This window comes from Rhineura floridana, chromosome 14 (assembly GCF_030035675.1).
Source record: "Rhineura floridana isolate rRhiFlo1 chromosome 14, rRhiFlo1.hap2, whole genome shotgun sequence".
NCBI classification, from domain to species: domain Eukaryota; kingdom Metazoa; phylum Chordata; class Lepidosauria; order Squamata; family Rhineuridae; genus Rhineura; species Rhineura floridana.
Window position 1 is genome coordinate 6,197,762 of NC_084493.1, and position 14,249 is coordinate 6,212,010.

General features: G+C 45.5%; 1 long non-coding RNA gene across 1 annotated transcript; it reads left to right on the forward strand.

The window, feature by feature from the left end:
* The first annotated feature begins 4,578 nt into the window (after positions 1 to 4,578).
* LOC133370021 (uncharacterized) lies at positions 4,579 to 10,733 on the forward strand. The gene is made up of 3 exons (XR_009759054.1): positions 4,579 to 4,697; positions 10,434 to 10,543; positions 10,673 to 10,733. It is a non-coding gene; the product is annotated as an uncharacterized LOC133370021 (long non-coding RNA).
* Positions 10,734 to 14,249: the final 3,516 nt, after the last annotated feature.

The window sequence follows — 14,249 nt, forward strand, 5'->3', positions numbered from 1 at the left end:
AGGGTTGAAAGAGAAGAGGGAAGTGAGAAACAGACCACGAAAGAAATCGAATCAATGTTGTTTCAACCGTCGGCATTATAAACCGGTTTAAGCGTCCCATGTTGAAAGGGAAGGACCCGGTCCGTTTGGGGTTAACTGAATTCAGGTTGTTTTTTAAAATTATTCTAACTGTGCCAGTTCCTTCAGCCCGTCTTCCTCCCTAGGCTAAACAACGCTAGAAAAGATGTGCGTTGAAGCAGAAGATCACTTCAGTTTATTTAAAGCGTCGAACCTACCATTACTCAGAAGTAACAGACTTGTTTTCAAAGGCGGCTTGTTTTCTTTCTGAGGAGACGTTTTCCAGGTTGACCAGTACCTCTCCAGTTCGTGTGTCCCATGCAAAAATGAACACAGAGAGATCACAACTGGAAGCGCGTCGGGGCAGGGACCGCTCTAAAAGCCTTACTGTAAAGCGCAGCACACATTGACGGGCCGTGCAAAATATATTGGTGAAAAAAGTAAACAATGCAAAATGGGGGCTTCCCTTTAAACCACAACGTGAGTGGTACAATACCTTCCACGACGTTCATCTTCGAATGCCAACATTATTTTATACACCGAGTTGGGCTTTCAAAACAGAATAGAATGAGATCACAGAGACAAATGGGGACAAGGATATACGCCTGTACGTTCTTGTACGGGGAAAACAAGTCGTTCTTGATCTCAGTTGAACCTACATTTAAGATATTCGTTCAATACATTTTTGCTTGTTTGTTTTCTGAGGGGGGAAATAGCATTTCTTCCGCTCGCCTATGGATGTCTGAAGTCCACAATCAGAAGAAGGAAAGCGAAAATGCATCACAACCGAGGAAGTGCCGTCCCAAACTTGCTTCTCTGAAGTAAATCCCTTTGAGCTCAATGAAGCCTACTCCCTAGTAACTGTACGTAGGATTGCAGTGGCATGTAACTTGGGTCCCACTTCGATCCCTCAGTTAACAGCGCACTCCTAAACGTGTTTACTCAGAAGTAAGTCCCATTAAGTTCAATGCAGCTTACTTACTAGTAAGTGCATGTAGATTGCAAGCGTTGTTTATATAAAAGGTGTTTCCGGTTTTGCAGCGCAGTCCTAACCATGTTTAGAAGTAAGTGCTATTGAATTCAATGGGGCATTCTCCCAGGTAAGTGGGGTGAGGGCTGCAGCTTTAACAATATTACATAGCATTTGTCTAGCTGAATCCAGGTAATTTTGCACTTGAAAACACTGGAGTGGAATTTCTTGTTGATTTCAAACAAAGTGGTTTAAGGAGGCAGACTGAAGTGCCTTCCTTTTTCCTTTGATTAAAGGACTGCTGTTGTTTTTAAACGTCCCAGTCCCTTGTCAAAGGATCAGAGGGGATAAATGAGGTGCAGACTAGGAAATATCTGGCTGACCTCGGCCCTAACCTCAGCTTTACACCGCCCTGCCCCTAAAATGGAAACATGAATGCTGGCCTACTTTGCCGGGCTGTTTGTAAGGATTCCTGAAAGCACGGTCGTGAAGCGCTCAGACCACTCTGACAGCGCCATGTGAACGCCAGCTACATTATGAGCTGTTTCCCACTACTGGTTATCATTCACTGTCGCTAGTTGAAATAAATGGACTGCCTTCCAGTCAATCCCGACTCATGGCGACCCCATGAATAGGGTTTTCATGGCAAGCGGTATTCAGAGGGGGGCTACCATTGCCTCCCTCTGAGGCTGAGAGGCAGTGACTGGCCCAAGGTCACCCAGTGAGCTTCATGGCTGTGTGGGGATTCGAACCCTGGTCTCCCAGGTCGTAGTAGACCAACAAAAAGACCTGAAGAGGTCTCCGCCTCTCCTACTTCGAGGCCACCCGCTTCTGGGTCCCAGCTAGCTGCACCCAAAGAACTCTGTGGACTCCGGTTCTCCACGCAACTAGGGCGGAATGCGTGTGTGGCTGTGTGTGTGTGTGTGGCTCTCTAGATCAATAGGCAGCTCACGAGGATCCCCCTCCCCGCAAAGCGGAGGAATGAGCAAAGATCGGGCTGCCCCCCCCGCCCCCGCTAAGCGCCATAGATACGCACGGAGACTTCAAGAGCAGGCAGGCTAGCCATGAGCCTATCGGGCGGGTTTCCAGTACTTGAACCGTACTGAACTCACTGTCCGTCCACGCCTGGGTAGATTCCTCCCCTTCAGCAGCCGCGTGTGTGTTTCGCTGCTGCGGTTAGGCAACTGGGAGTCAGAAAGCCTGGCCGATCGCCTGTGGATCGCGCAGCGAGTTGACTTCTGCCCAGCCCCGGGAAAGACCTTTGCCCGGCGGAAGGCCGGTGACACTCAAGGGGAGGAGGGCGGTCTTACTTCGGAGTAGACACGCACAGGGCCGCGCGGTAACTTTCCCTTTTCAGCTTGGCAAACGCCTGAAAATGGTTTGGAGCCCAACGGGAGATCTCACATTTAGCACCTGCTGAAGTTAGCAAGCGCTGCATTTTGGCTGGATCGGTGTTCTTTCTTTCTATCATCATAAGGGGCTGGGTATTTCGCAGTTGCTTCAAAATACTGAAACCATTAAAAAAAAAACCACTCGTAGTTTTTGAACACCATTTGAACACGTCAGAACAAATGATCTCTCTCTCACTCACTCACACAGACCCCTAACGCTCACTCTAGAGGCGTTAATTAGTAGATTTCTACTTGAGGATCTGCTATTAGATTCCTGGGTGATTTGTAATAGATCGGCAAGGATTTAGTACTGAAATGAAGAAAGGTTCAAAACTCCAGGAGTGGATTTCTGTGTGGAAGGACTGTGAGTTCTGTCTGGTTCTGGTTCCTCCAAGCCAATCCCTAGGCTCAAAATTAATTCTTAGAATTTATATCTGTTTGTCCGGCTAGTGGGTTTTGGGGTTCTAGTCGATCCCCAAAGCCTGAGGTCTGCCCACCTCTGGAGTCTATAACCAATACATCGACATCTTTGTTCATCTCTAAGCCCCCCCCCCCATCTCCTACAATGCTCGCTTTCGAGGATGGGGTGGTACACCCAAGAAGTGAGAGCAGTGAGATTCCGGTTTCAAGTTCCCCGTTCAGCCCTTTAAGGGGTCTTGGCCATGACCCGGGGATGTTCAGCTAACTTCACGCTCTTGGGGAGGGAGGGTGTGGGGCTAGTTGAAACGCGGTTTCGAAAGCGGAACAGTGAAAAGCGCTCCTTCACTCCCGACGCATGATGTTGGAAAGGGGGGAACCAGCCTGCCTTCTAAAGATCAGCGTAGCGGCGTGCCCTGTCATGACGCGCATATCCTAGCAGTACATGTTAGGACTTCTTTCCGAGTAAAGGGCACTCGCTCTCAGGTAAATGCCCCCAGTCTCGGGCGATAATTAGGCTGCAATTCCTGTACCCGCTTCGCAGGGAGTGAGTTTCATGGAGCTCAGTGGCGCTTGGGTCTGAGTAGACGTGTGTAGCAAGGGTGAGCCGATTCGTGGATCTGTTGGTGGCTGTAGTGGGACATTTGCGGCAAGGGACTCCCCGTGGTTTAACAGCGGCAAGAACGAAATGACTTTTCTTTCCCCTTCCTGCTCCCCGCATAAATTTGACTGCTGAAAGGAAGGCATCCAGCTAAGAGGGGACTCACAAAGGATTGTGTGAGCCCCGTTTCTGGTAGTGAAATCAGATCCCGCGGCTCAGGAGGTGCTCAGCGGCGCCCTGTCCTTTAGTTAATAATAACGTGAAATAAAAATAGATCAGACGAGCGTGAAGTCGGCCCAGCTCTGAGGCGCGCGAGAGCGGCAAGGCTGCAATCCGACGCACACTTTCTCTGGAAGTAAGTTCCACAGAGCTGGAGGAGGCACGCTGCTGCCCGCGATTCTATGCACAGGTCGGGAGCAAACCCTTATTAATCACAGTGGGACTTACTCCCGAGTAAACACGCGCCCAGGATTTTCGCTGGGGAGCCGAAAACCCCCAGGTCAGACTTCCCCTCTGCCACTTAACCCACACGTGGCCTTAGTCAAGCCGCCATCTCTTAGCCTCGGCTTTGCCTCCGTGATTTGAGGGGCCAATGGAACTGGACGCTTTAAAGCGCTATTGAATTCTAACTTCCATCCATCCAAATGCTAGCGGTGAACCATCCCGGACTTGCTACAAATCAATCTGACAAAACGACAGGTCGCTTTACCAAAGGGGGCTGCGTCTATCCGGTCGGCCTGTCGATATCTAATGGCAAAGGCGCACTTGCTGCAATTAACGATATGTACCTAGCCTGCCTTGCGCGTATGCATCCGTTCACCGCTGTTAACTTTCGGAGAGCGTGCGTGTCTGTCTCAATCTCTCTCTGTGTGTGTTTTTCCATATACATATATTTAAAAAAACACCCTTTTGTGTTACCTAGTTTCCCATGGGGGGGTGATCTCTCTATCGCTTTCCCTTGTCAAAAAGGAGGACGCTTACAAAAAAAAGAGGTTTCTGCTCTCAATTTACCTGAGATTGGGGGGGGGTAGAGGGAGATAGAAAGAAAACCGATTGTATGCCCCCCTTTTTTGTAAGTGTTAAATAACTTTCCCAGCGTGTATTAAAGGAAGATTGTGTTTTATCAACAGCTGACTGCGGCTGTCATCGGATCCTCCGCGCTTGGTCTTCTGGTATCATATTTATTTAACCTCCTGGGAGAGCATGAACGGGGACGGCCTCTCCCTGTTGGAAGGAGCAGACGCATTACACGGTACCCCAGGTATTCTGATTGATTGTTGCCACCCCAAAGTCTTTGGATTATAATTTAACTCAGTGGCGGGTCACAGAGGCTTCTGTGTGGGTATGTGTGTGTGAGGGGGGCGGCGGCTGCGGCCTGATCGGCATATACGTTGAGGGGGGGGATGAGACTCGGGAGTCCTCCAGGCCTTTGCATAAATCTGTCTGTTGCGGATTTCTTTCATTTTCATTTCTTTCATTTTTTTTAATTAGTTGCAACTCTCCTTTTCTCCAAGGCGTTCAAGGTGGAGCGCATCCCCGCTTCATCCTTACAACAGAGTTGTAAGGTAGGCTAGGTGGGGAAAGAGTGTGTGACTGTCCCAAGGCCACTCAGTCAGCTTCAAGGCTGAGCCGGGAATCGGACCCTGGTCTCTTAGGTCTTAGTCCGACACTGTAATCGCTGCAGCACCCGGCTGTTCCATCACCTCTAGAGTTCCTCTGAGTTCTCCAAGAATTTCACGGCCTTTGGCGCGTTCTCCCAAGAAAGCCTGTTGTTTAGGTCTTTGCAAGCTTATGGTGGGGTGGGGTGGGGTGGGGTGGGGTGGGGTGGGCAGGGCAGAAGAGAGGAATTTAAAGAGAAAGCCGGCAGAGAAGACGCTCAAAGATCGATGATGGTGCTAACTCTCACAGTGCTCTCCTTGAGTCAAGGCAGACTGGGGTTTACTCATTAGTTTTTCAAAGATCACAAGAAGAGCGCTCTACCCCAGCTTCCTGTTCCCGACTAAGGTCAGCCAGGTGTTTCTAAGAAGCCTCCAAGCAGTCCCTGAAAGGGCGAGCCCTCCACTGCGGTCTGCCCCACAGCAGTTGGTCTTCAGCGGTACACAGCAATCTATTGCACAAAGTTTTTCTTTTTAATAAAATGCAGTTAGATTGTTGGGCTAGGATCTAGGAGACCAGGGTTCAAAGTGCCACTCAGCCACGAACCTTGCTGGGTGACCTGGGGCCAGTCACCATCTCTCAGCCTAACCTACCTCACAGGCTTGTTGCCAGGATAAAATGAGGAGAGGGAGGAGAACCATGTATGCCACCTTGAGTTCCTTGGAGGAAAGGTGGGATAGAAAGGTTATAAATAAATTATGCATCTGTGTCAGAGAATGACTCCGAGTTGTCTAACATTCTTAAAGGATGAGGAGGGGAATCTCCGCCCACACACCTCTGCCCACTTCCTCCATGCCATTCCTTAAGAGTTTCAAAAACCTCCACCGTGTCCTCCTCGGTCATCTTTTAGGAAACAATCAAGTGCTTCAGCTCTACCTTTCTGGACAGAGAAGGTGTGCCCTCCAAACCAGTGATGCTGGGGTCACTGCCTCTACATCCCCTTTTTCTGGCTAGAAATCTAGCTCATGTTTAAAAGCATGGCTCTGCCATGTAAAAATCTGGGAGGGTTAATATTTATGACTAAGCAAAACAATTCAGAAGCACCAGAAATGATCCGATGCTCTCTGCTCTCGCATAAATAGACAGCACGATCCCACGTGTTTACCTGGAATAAATTCCACTAAGTTCAATGCAGCCCTGCAGTGCAAGGCTTGATGTGTCTACTCTGATGTAGCTCCAATGTAGTTCAGTGTAGTTTATTCCCATGTAAGTATGGATAGGAATGCCGGCATGGACTGCAATCCTGCACACACTTGCCATTGAACACAATAGGAGTTAACTTCCGAGTTGACACATACAGAATTGGGCTATTAGTGTTAAGGAAAATGGTGGTGGTGGTGGAGATAAATAAATATATAAGAAAAATGTGGTGCCAGGTGAGATACTCTGTGTAACCCTAAAAGTTGCCTATTCCTCCAGAAAGAACCGTTGTCCCACCCAAAACCTACTTTTTCATCATTTTAATGGCTGCCAGCTTGGAAAAGGCTGAGGCTGCAATGCTAACCCCTTTAGCCTAGGAGCAAGTCCCGTTGAATTCAGTAGGACTTACTTCTGAGCTGACATGGTTAGGTTTGTGCTGTAATTCACCAAAGAACAACAGGTAACCTGGTGAATTCCAATTAAGGTTCAATATCTAGAAAAATGTAGCCACTTTTGCCTTTGAAGATGCTAGCTGTGGAGTGAGCATCAATAACCTTCAAGGTTCACAGAAATCCTAAACAGGCAGAGAGGTAACTGTGACCTGCACAGGTGCAAGTTTGAAAAGAAAGTATCATACATTCATAGGCATTTGTAAGCAGCCCAGCACTTTCTTCATAGGTGACAATGTGCTGCCTTTTTCTTCTGTTTGAAAAGAGGCTTGGTGTAGCTCTGAAACTTGCACACATGCCCAGTAAGAGTAGTCCAGCACTAGTTAATACTTTATCTAGATCACCACAAGCGATTGTCCATCCTCCAAGATGCTCAGGGCAGGGCAGTTGATTGTCTCCCCCACATCCTCAACTTTATCTTCACATCAGCCCTATGAGGTAGGTCAGGCTGAGACACAATAACTGGCCCAAGTCACGCAGTGGGCTTCATGGTTGAACTGAGATTTGAGCCCAGTGTCTCCTTGATCCTAATCCAGTGCTCTAACCTGGGTGTGAGGAGCCTTTGGCTCTCTAGATGTTGCTGAACTGGCAAGTCCTCTAAGCCCCAGCAAGCATGGCTAATGGCCAGGGATGATGGGAGTTGTCCTTCAGCAACACCTGGAGGGCCAAAGACTCCCTGCATCTGCTCTAACCCAAGGATGAAAGCCTGTGGTCCTCAAGTTGTTGTTGGATTAAAAAAAAAACCCATTAGCCCTGGCCATTGGTCATGCTAGCTGGGGCTGATGGGGGTTGGAGTTCAACAGCATCTGAAGGGTCACAGGCTCCCCATTCCTATGCTTCATAGAGAAGTAGAGATATTTTGGAGAGAAGTTCCTGCCTGACGCAGATCCTCTGCATCAACAGAAAGCTAAACCAACAGAACTTATCCCTATGCAAACTATTGTCTCTCCTGTTGGGTAACTGCTCACAATCATGACCATCCTGCATGCAGATGCAAATTCGAAAGTGATCATCAAAATATGTGTGTGTGTCTGTGTATTTTGAGACAGAGTAAATGGAATTCATGTCACAGTCCCAGCATGTAGACAGGAATCTAAAACCATCCCTTGCCTTTTTAATCACTTTGTGGAGCAGTGTTGCACAGTAGAAAGTAAGCAAGCAAGTAAGTTAGTTTACTCAGAAGTACGCATAACTGCACACATGAATACTTGCTTTGGAGTAAACATGTGCTGGTCTATAAGCAATAGTTTGCTTTTATACCCACAGAGCTAGAATGATTTGTCAATAATTATTGTAAATAAGGGGTTTAAAAAGAGTCTAGTTTTTTTTTTACATTTTCAAAAAATCTGTTTAATTTGATGGTTAATATGACTTGTTTCACAGTTCTCCTCTCATCCCCTACATCTCCAGAGATCCTCGCTGATGACAGATCACATTCACATACAATCATACAGGGTTTTTTTTCCATGTTTGGAAATTGACATAGCCCAAAGTCCAGCAGCCTGATCCTAATATCCTCTCTCTGTCAGACACATTCACAGGTGTGCAAGAAATCCACAAGGTTGGATCCAGATTTAGTCAAAACAGACTCCTCCATTCCAGCAGCTCTTCTCCAAGCCTGACCAAGTTTGGATCCAACACAGCTTCGATGAGACATTTACAGCCAGATCAAAATGGTTCAAAATTGCTTTCATCCCTCCTGAGTCTTTGGGTCATAATTTAACTCAGCGGCAGGTCTTACAGGCTGATGCTCTTCTGATTTCTGTCTCCACAGGGGAATACTGCCACAAGGATGAACTTGGAACCTCTAAACATTCAAAGGGAATTATTACTATTTGGACCAACAGATTTTATTTTTGTGGGGTGGGTGGGAAGGTATGTGCTGCTTTGAGGCCTGCGTTTTGATGTTGTCTGCTGTTATTTACTGGATTTCGCTACCCACACTTCACCATGAAGTCCCAAGGCAGGTTATAAAAATATAAAAATACAATATTAAAATCAGTTAAAGCAAATTCATATATATATATTCCTCCAAGGAGTTCAAGGCAGAATACACAGCTCTCCACATGTTATTCTCACAACAACCCTGTGAAGTAGGTTAGGCCTCTTAGGCCAGAAAGAGAGTGACTGGCACACAGTCACCCAGTGAACTTCATGGCTGAGTGGGGATTTGAACTCTGGTCTCTTGGATCCTAATCCAACACTTGAACCACTACATTACACTACATTACTCTCAATATATATCTCAGATGTCAAAGATGGGGGCAAACACATACACACACACACCACCCTCCTTCCCTCTGTGGGGAAGAAATTCAACAATTAAGAGGTTCAGACCCGCAAAAAGAAGGTGACAGGCTGGTTTGAGAAAGCATTCACTGACCAAACTAGGGAAAAGAGTTCTAAAGTCTCCCCCCATTGTGACAAATCTACGACCACAAATATATACAAGTTTCACGCCACACATTCCATACCTCAAAGGATCCTGGGAATAATAATCTGGTGAATGTGCTGAGAATTATTTTACAAATCTCTAAGTCTCTCCCCTCCAGCCTACCCAGCAGAACCACAGTTTACATATGGTCTCGGGGTATGCAGAAAAGTTATGACATGTTTGATATATGTACTATCATCATCATTACCACCACATTTATCTCCCCAGCAGAGGACATTAAAAAGATAACATATCAAGAATGGAGCCTAATTTGTAGTGCATAACTGGCAAGGGAGGGGGCTTTGCTTTCCCTGAAACAGACTGGAAAATGGTCTCTAAACACTGATAAGATGTCTTTCTTCCTGGATGTGGTATGTGATAAAAGTTCATTTGCCAAGTTTCTACTGCCCACCCCAAAATAAATGGTTCCCTCCCCCTCCCCAATACAGGACTAAAACAAATGAATGGAAACTGCAGGGAAGCAGATTTTGGTTAGGCTGTTCTAGAGTGGAACAGATTGCCTTGAGAGATGGTGCTGGAGGTATTTAAGCAGAAGAAGGACAACCACCTGTCAAGGATGCCGTAGTGACACCTGGCCTTGCAAAACCTGCATTGACTAGATGGTTGAACTAAATTACCTCAAAAGTACCTTCCAACTTCTATCATCCTATGTTTCTACAGATTCTGTTTTATCTATTTTGTTTTTATTGGATAATTTGCATTGTCGATGCAAGAGAAAGGACCATATCTCCATGGCAGAGTGCATCTGAAGATGCTCTGAGAGCATCTGCTTTGAAACTGAAGACATAACGTGAGGATGTGCTCAAATTCTCCAGCTGGTCCCTTTCTCTCCATAGATCTTTGCAAACTGTCATTAATTGTAGTTAATCCATACATTGGAGAAGTCATGTCATGGTTTTCTGTTGTCATGTCAGACAGCTAATCAGAGTGTTCCTATTCAGGGTTCCAGCCAGTCAACCAATATTGTCCTCCTCCAGCACACTATTTCAACCCCCCCTTCCATTTTTATTTTCTGTGGATAGCATTGTTAATGTAAACCGCTGTAAGATTTATTTGATATTAAGTGGTCTTAAATAAATAAATAAATATCTTGCCTACTATGCATGCTCAGGGATGCTGTAGTTCCATTTGGCCTTGCAATTATGAAACCTCCAGAATCGGTACCATATTGTCACTAAATGCCAGCTGCTGTGGAGGAATAGCTGGAGAGGGGAAGGGAGAACTCCACCTTATGATTTTTCCCATTGTAGTGTGGCAAGAAAACCTGCAGTTGGCTGAATTTTTTCTTCTCTTAAAGATACAGAATCATTCTCAGACCCTGAGCCTGGCAACCCTAATCCCAACACTTCCAACGGTTTATCCATAGTGGATCCTCTGGATTGTTCTATGAAGTTAGCATGAGACCAGGTTGGTGAAGGCTGATATAGACAACATTAGGCTGGATGCAGCAATGCTTGATTCAATATGAATATAAGAAGAGCCCGGTTGGATCCTAGCAAAAAAAGGTCCATCTAATCTAGCATCTTGTTCTCACAGTAGCCAGCCAGATGCCTCTTCTGGGAAATCTGCAAGCAGGACCGGAATGGAACAACACTCTCCCTACTTATGATTCCCAGCAACTGGTATCCAGAGACATACTGCCTCTGACAGCATGTAGAAGTATATATGAAGGAGGCAGAACATAGCCATTGTGGCTAGTAGCTGTTGATAGCCTTATTCGCCATGAAGTTGTCTAAGAACCTAAGAATATAAATAAAGCCTACTGGATCAGGTTAAAGGCCCATCTAGTCCAGCATCCTGTTCTCACAGTGGCCAACTAGATGCCCACTATGGGAAACCTACAAGTAGGACCTGAGCATAACAATGTTCTCCCCACATGACACCCTTATCTTCCATGAATTTGTCTATTCCTCTTTTAAAGCCATCCAAGCTGGTGTCCATCACTGCGTCTTACAGGAGTGAATTCCATAGTTTAACTATATTTAACTATGATAATGTAACTGATATCATGCAACCTCATAAAAGCGATGTAAAACATCATTATTACAACATAGTATGTGTATTATTGCCTTATAATTATTAGTAACAGCACCCTTTACAGAGTTAACACATTACACAATCAAATCTCTGCCCCAATGAGGATACACTGCAAAGTTGGAAGGGAAGGTGGGATGGAGGTTTGTTTGGCTTTTATCAACTACACTGTTCCATTTTTCTATGGGAAAATGAAACTGACATTTTGCAAAACTGTAATGTGATTTATCACCTGCCTGGCTGATGGGGTAAAGGACACTTGCTTGAAAACACAGTTTCCGGCCTTTTATTAGAAGGAAGTTTGTATCCTCCCCACTCCCCGAGTTGGCAAGTCAGGCCTTACAATCGACTTCTGAATGCTGGCCCTTGTAAGTTCACTCACATAGGTAAGCTGTGCAAACAGGACCAAACAATGGGTTGTGGTTTCCTTACACATGCTGCTTTTTCACCTTGCCACATCAAACCCTCTTTCCCTTATCTCCAGGCCACCAAACTTTCCTACCCCTTGCTAATCTTTGTTCTTTCTTTCTTTTTAAAGAGAATATTCACTAGGAAATCAGTAGGAAAGGATCAAAGAGTAAGCACAGACGATAATGTCCCCCCTCCTCACAATCAATCAAAATCCACAACCCGCACAGAACTAAAAATCACTGGAGTGTATCCCCTCCCCTCCACACACAGAGAGAGTAGACCTGCAACAGAAGAATTCATGGTCCTGCTGAAGCTTTCAAGTGAAAGACTAATTCCTCACCCTCTTGGAAAACCTGAAGGGATAACTTCTCCTTAGATTTGCTTTTCTTTCATCTTTATTGGAGAATATGCTTTGTTCCATACTTCACTGTAATAATCATACTTGTATCAGAGTGGAGTCAGGGCACAGGAACCTCCAGAAGACAATGCAAAGTCCTCATAACTGGGGAGAAGATCAAACAGCCATTTTATTTTATTTTATTTTACCTTTTTTTTTGAAAAGAACAGTCTCTCTTGCTGCAGGTAGAGACGGTTCTAATTCCCCCAGTCTCTCTCTCTCTCTCTCTCTCATTCCTTAAGAAAGAGTTAAAACTAGTTTACACAGCAAAGGGTGGCAAGCACCTGCCCTCCCCACCTCTCCAAAACACACTTTCCTAAGTAAGTAGACATTTTTAACTAGCTTTTCTATTAGGCTGCCTTTTTTTAAAAAGAAAAAGATTGCTTTTTCATAGTGTGAGTAGCAAAATCAGATAATGACCCAAAGTGGTTGAAAACCTAATCAGTAATTTTTCTTTCTTTCTTTCTTTCTTTTTTTTAAAAAAGAAGTCAAGAAGCGATTACAAGTTAACTTCGGTGGTGTTTGTTGGCTGGCTGTAATGTTTGCTCAACCACATTATGATGGTGAGAGTAATGGGTTTATCTAGATAAGGTGGAGCGGAGCTTGCCAATGAGAAAAAAAAAATCAAGGTCAAACACATGATAAGGCCTGACACTTTCCCCTATTTTTCACACACTTGAAAGCAAGAAAGACAATATGAAGGGGAAGCAGAGGCAACTCCAAAACAGACCTACCTTGACAGTAAGAAAAATGAAAAATATCCTAACACAAATCGTTTATACTTCTTATTTAAAAATTAACTCTAATTTTTATTTAACAGGCTATGCAACATTTGCTACATGGTAATATTTTTTAGAGCAGGGGTATGGGAGAACATTCTTCAGGGATCATCACAAAATTCTCATGTTTGATTTAAATCAGAGTTTCCCAGATTTCTGATTGCTGTGCCACATTTCTTTTCTTTTTTTCTGAATTAAATTGCTGGCACCATTCATTTCACGTCTACTAAGAGTTTTTAGTGTGAGAGTAAAAATGAGTCTAGCTTGTTGGTCCAGCACAGGGATAGCCAAGGTGGTGCCCTCCAGATCTTCTTGGACTACACTTACATCCTTGACCATTGGTTCAGGTTGATGGGAATCAGAGTCCAACAGTATCTGGAGGGCACCATATTAACCAGGAAGGGCCAAAGCTTGGTGGTAAGGCAACTGCTTTGTATGCAGAAGGTCCCAGGTTCAGGCCCCAGCATCTCCAGGTAGGGCTGTGAGAGGCTCCTGCCTGAAACCCTGGAAAGCTGATGTCAGTCAGCGTACAGAGTTCTGAGCTACATGGACCAATGTTCTGACTCAGTAGCAGGCAGCTTCCTATGTTCCTAGCTATTCCTCATCTAGTGACATGATTCACATTTTGGGGAAGGGCTGCAGCTCTGTGGCTTAGTGCATCCTTGGTATATACAAGGTCTTGAGTTCGACTCTTGCTCTCTCCAGACATGGACTTGAAACCCTGGAGGGCTGCTGCCAGTTAGTGTGATGATATTGGGCTAGATGGACCAATGGTCTGATTTGGTATAGAACAGCATCTTTGTTCCCAATCTCCACTCTCAGCAGAACCCCCTCTCTGTGTTTCTGTGTGAGTCCTTGATCAGGACATGCCTTCTCATTGAGAGGAGGGAAACCCACAACAGTGATTCACGCGGAAGTGCCATAGGTTGCCTCTTCTGAAGGCCAATAATTCTGTATCTCCATATCAGGAGTCAGCTTGTCACACACACTGGAGAGATTCAACAGAATTAGCTACCTGCAGCGGGAACGGACTGGAAACAGGGAAGTGGCCAAAGGAAAAAACTAGACTCAGTGGCAGCGAGCTGCACCTTCTGAAGGCAGATCCTTTAGGTTCACAAGAGCCTGCCTTTTACCGAGTCAGAAGCTGGGTCCGTCCGCTCAATATTGTCAGCATCCAGAGTTTCAGGCAGGAGTCTTTCACATCTCTGTTTGGAGATGCCAGGGACTGAGTCTGGGACCTACTGCACTGGTCAACAGCCCTTTAATGGTATTTATTTATTTATATCTATTATCATATTTATCCTTCACCTTTTCTCCAAAGAGCTCAAGGTGGCATACATGGGACTGAGGGAGGAAGGGCGGGATATAAATTCAAGAAACAAACAAACTTCTGCTCAGAGTAAAAGGTAAAGGTGTCCCCGCACTTGTAGTGCGAGTCGTTTCCGACTCTTAGGGTGATGTCTTGCGACGTTTACTAGGCAGACCGTATATA